The following is a 4620-nucleotide window of genomic DNA, read 5'->3' as shown; positions in this document are numbered from 1 at the left end:
TCTTTTAGGATTTGAAATAGCTCAACTGGAATTCCATCACCTCCACTATGTTGTTTGTAGTAATGCTTCCTAAAGCCTACTTGACTTCAGACTCCAGAATGTCTGGCTCTAGGTGAGTGATCACACCACTGTGGTTGTCTGGGTCATTAAGACCTTGTTGTATAGTTCTTCTGTGTAGTCTTGCTACCTCTTATTAATCTCTTCTGCTTCTGTTAGCTTCTCGAAGTTTCTGTCCTTTATTTTGCCCATCCTTGCTTGAAATGTTCACTTGATATCTCCAATTTTTTTGAAGAGATCTCCAGTCTTTCCCATTTCATCTTGTTTTCCTTTATTTCTTTGCATTATTCATTTAAGAAAGCCTTCTATCTCTCCTTGCTATTCTTCAGAACTCTGCATTCAGTTGGGTATATTTTTCCTTTTCTCCAGGCAAGAACACTGGAGCTCTCCAGGGCTTTCCAGGCAAGAATACTGGAATGGGTTGCCATTTCCTCTTCCAGTGGACCACATTTTGTCAGAACTCTTCACTTTGACCTTTCTATCTTGACTGGCCCTGCACCATCATTCATAGTTTCACTGAGTTACACAAGCCCGTTTTTCACAAGGTTGTGATCCATGAAGAGGAGATGTCCATTAGAATCCCCTAAATAAAAATAGCTTATATGTCTGGTATTGTATCCAAGTACGGGCATTTGTTCTTGTTTTGGTAATCTTCTCTAGGTGATTCAAAGTATAGTTGGTATTGAGAACAACTGTTCTACAATGGTGTGTGTGTGTAAAAGAGATTTTAGGAGAATTTAGTATACTGTAATGTTTTTAGTGTGTAGTCCAGGATCAACAACATCAGTTTCATTTGAGAACTTGTTAAAAATGCAAAAGCATTTGAATTAGAAACTTTAGGGGTGGGCCTCATCAATATGCATTTTAACAAGACTTCCAAAGCATGCTAAAATGTGAGAACTTTTGGTTAAGGACTGTAGACCTTGGATTTGAGCTCAAGAAGACCTAATTTGTAACTAGCTTTCAACATTTAACAGCTATGCCCAGCAAATCAAATACCTGAAAATTTCTAGGTCTCAATTTTCCCAGATATAAAAAATTGCAGTGCTATTTGCTGCTCTGTAAAATAATGGGAAATTTTATGTAAACCACCTGGCACAGACCTAATGTTCAATAAATAGTAACTTATACTAAGGAGTAAGTATTTCAGAAAGAGTAATGAGTCAGAAACCAACCCTGTAAGTGGAAGCCTAAATGAATCCATCTTTAAAGATCTAGGGAAGACAGGTTATGAGAATATATAGTAGGTACTCAGGAGTTGCATGAGTGTCTTACATCTTAGACAATTCTCAAAAGCTGATATTGAAAACTGGACAAAAATATCTGACCTCCTGAATCCTTAAATAGTTGTCTTTCTGAACGGAATTGGAAATACCTCTTATGCAAGCTGTTGGATATGTAGTGGCTATATAATGATCACTAACATTTTCTACTTTTTCTTTTTGTTACATAAATGTATTGCTGATTTAGGCTTTTATTTTCACCTGTTTAAATATCATTAAATGTTCAGCTAATAGATTTGTTCATGTAAAAAACTGCTAATAAATGGGTTAGATTTGGACCTTGGACTTAAATACACATCTGTTTTGAGCCAAGCTTCATTTCTTTTCTATTTATTCTCCCTTAGAGATCCAGAGTCAAAAAGCAAGTGCTTGTGTCCACCAGGAAGAAGTCATGTACTGAGAGAATGTAAGGATTCCTGAGATCTTAAATTAGATCCATTCGTTTATTCCTGGAATCTTTCTTTTCTAGTTCAGTGACCAAAAACCTCTGTGTGTGTATGTGTGTGTGTGTGTGTGTGTGTGTGTGATATCCTTAAGAGGTTGTTGAAGATACTCCTCCCTAACTTACTTTAGAGTAATTGTGTGTTTTATATATAGTAATTGTAAAAAGCAGTAATACCAGTAAATGGCCCTATAGTCTATTGCATTTAGCATTTCCACTGAAATTGTCATAAGCTTGAAGAAGGTGAGCTATTGTAGAAGGGTATTAAACACAGCCTTGTTTCCTTTGCTCCAGAAGATACTGCAAGTAGATTAAATAAAATTCTGGAGATGTTTGAAAACTTTTGAGAAAAAATGAGAACTAAAACTTATTTGAAGGTGGATAGGTAGAAAGAAAAACAATTCAGCAACAGGGGACTATTGATTACAGAGGATTTTCTTGAAAATATGAGTGCAGGAGACATTTCAAATTCACAGTTATATATACACACAAAGGTCCTAAAAATGCATGTCATAGTGCTGGAAGGGGAAAAAAAAACAACAATTCAACTGTTGACCTAAATATTCAGTTTTTGGTTTACTAGTTCCCATGCATGTAGGACAAATGATTGATCTCTCAGAGTCATTTATGTTTACATACGACTCTAGTAAGTGTTCTGGTGGGATGTATAATTTTAAGTACAGAGTCTAGTATATAGTCATGACATTTCAGTTGAAAAATAACAATCATTGGATCAAAAGCTATACTGTCATATAGAAGTTTTTTGAATTAGGGTTCTGGATCAATCCCATTATAATTCTTTTACTTAGTTTTGAAATGGAAAGATAACATGGACAGGTATGCATCTGGATGATCAAAAATGAGAAGAGTCTCTATTCATGCCTGTAAGCAATTTTCAATGATATATTACTTTATATGTGAAATTTATAATATCACGGATTCAAAAATCTGTACTCTAAATGAGGCAGTTAAATATTCACGCAAGTGCTTGTACCTTTCTTCTGAAAAATTGTGGTTACTAATTTTCTCTTTTATTTGTGTTAAAATGAGATATTTATGTTGTAATTTACTTCTACTATGGTTAACCTTAACTTGTCAATACATTACCTCAAGATTTGTAAGACTATTTACTCTACTAATTAAAAAGTGAGGTTACCATAGTAACTAGTATATCCTGAATACTCTGCTTATGTAACCTCTAAGATTCAGAATATTTTTCATCTGAATTGCTCTGTGAGCTACACTGATTTCAAATGCTCTATTGCACTTTGGACTATAAAGGAAAATGCTTTCTTTATTCATTAAACACATTTGAGTATTTTTAGACAATTTGTTTACATTATAGACCAACTGTCTCTGATGTTTGGGACATTTTAAAGGTGAAAATAATTTGAAAGCACGTTCAAAGAAAACCTTGGAAATGGCAAAATAGTAGTGAGGGAGTATTTGTTTAAGTAACAGTGAAGTTAGAGTTTCAATTTCAGGAAATGTTTTAAAGTGAAAAGGATCAGTCATTTGATGAATATGTTATTCTGACGAATTCTACAAGAGAGATCACATCTTGTTATTAGGAACTATCTGATTAACTCAAAACATGTAATGAAAAGGAAGGCAGTACACTTCCATTTCTATCTTGCCTCTAATATTTTTGAACTTACTTAGGTTTTTCTTCAGATCTTAGCTGAGATGTCATATTTTCTGGGAATGTTATTCTCACTCCCCAAGACTATGTTAAGGCTCCTCCTACATGTTCACATAAGACATGTTGAAGACAGTTTTATGGCTAATTGCAATGGATGGTTCTCTTGTCCATCATCCACTTGCTGAAGTGTCCTGGAGAAAAAGACCAGAGTCTTGCTCATGGCTGTGGGTTCAAAGAGCCTCTTAGTACCTGGCTTAGGTTTTCATTTTATACCCACTGCAAGGAAGAGGGAAAAGAAGCTATAGGAAAAGTTATTTCTTGGCATTTAGAAATTAGTTGATTAACATGCAAATTTTATTCAAAGTAATATAAAATATGCATCTATTATTTTTGGTTCATCAGATTGGGTTATTTTTGATTTTAATAAGATGCAACAATAATTAAGCAATTTGAAATATATAATTTAATACTAAACTAGTTTCTCATGGTGATGATTGCCAGGCTGCACATGAGGTTCCAGGGACATGCTCAGTTACAAGGTCCAACAGACAGCAGGCAATGGATGGGACCTGAAAATCAGCCCATGTTGGCGAGGATGAGAGAGGACTGTAGAATTCCAAAGAAGGTTTTAAAAGCAAGACCCAAACTAGGGGAAAGAGAGATTTGGACTAGATTCTATGCACGTGTGTGTTATGTGCCTGAGTGCATGTTGTATATGGTCTTGGATTAAGGGTTAATGTGTTTTGGGATCCAATTGGAAGTGAATGTGAGTAGCTGGAAATGTGCATAAATGCTGTTCAGTCTGTGCATCCATACATAAATGAATGCTGCTCTCCCTGGTAGATGCTTTGTAACTACCAAAAGACAAGTCTTCTAAATTCTTGAAATTAATAGAATTTGACTATTTAAGAATTTAAGAAATTCTCATATGGGTTTTCTGGTCTTTATTATTCTGCTAAGCCAGCAGGGGGAAGTCACACATTACTTTTTGGTGGGCTTTAGGGCCATTTCTTCAGACGTTTTCTTAAAAAGGTCAATCTTCTTGCTAAAAAAATTAAATAATTTAAGATAGGGTACTTATAGTTATAATTGTCGTAGGCCCACTAAGTATCAATCCTTAAAAAACAGCCTTAAACTTTAAGTTTCTTATTTTTTCTAATGAAAAAAAAAGATAAAACACCTCAATATTCCTTGTA

The sequence above is a fragment of the Oryx dammah genome, unplaced genomic scaffold (genome assembly GCF_014754425.2).
Source record: "Oryx dammah isolate SB20612 unplaced genomic scaffold, SCBI_Odam_1.1 HiC_scaffold_2, whole genome shotgun sequence".
Taxonomy (NCBI): Eukaryota; Metazoa; Chordata; class Mammalia; order Artiodactyla; family Bovidae; genus Oryx; species Oryx dammah.
The sequence above is the reverse complement of the archived record's forward strand: the minus strand, read 5'-3'. Positions refer to the sequence as shown.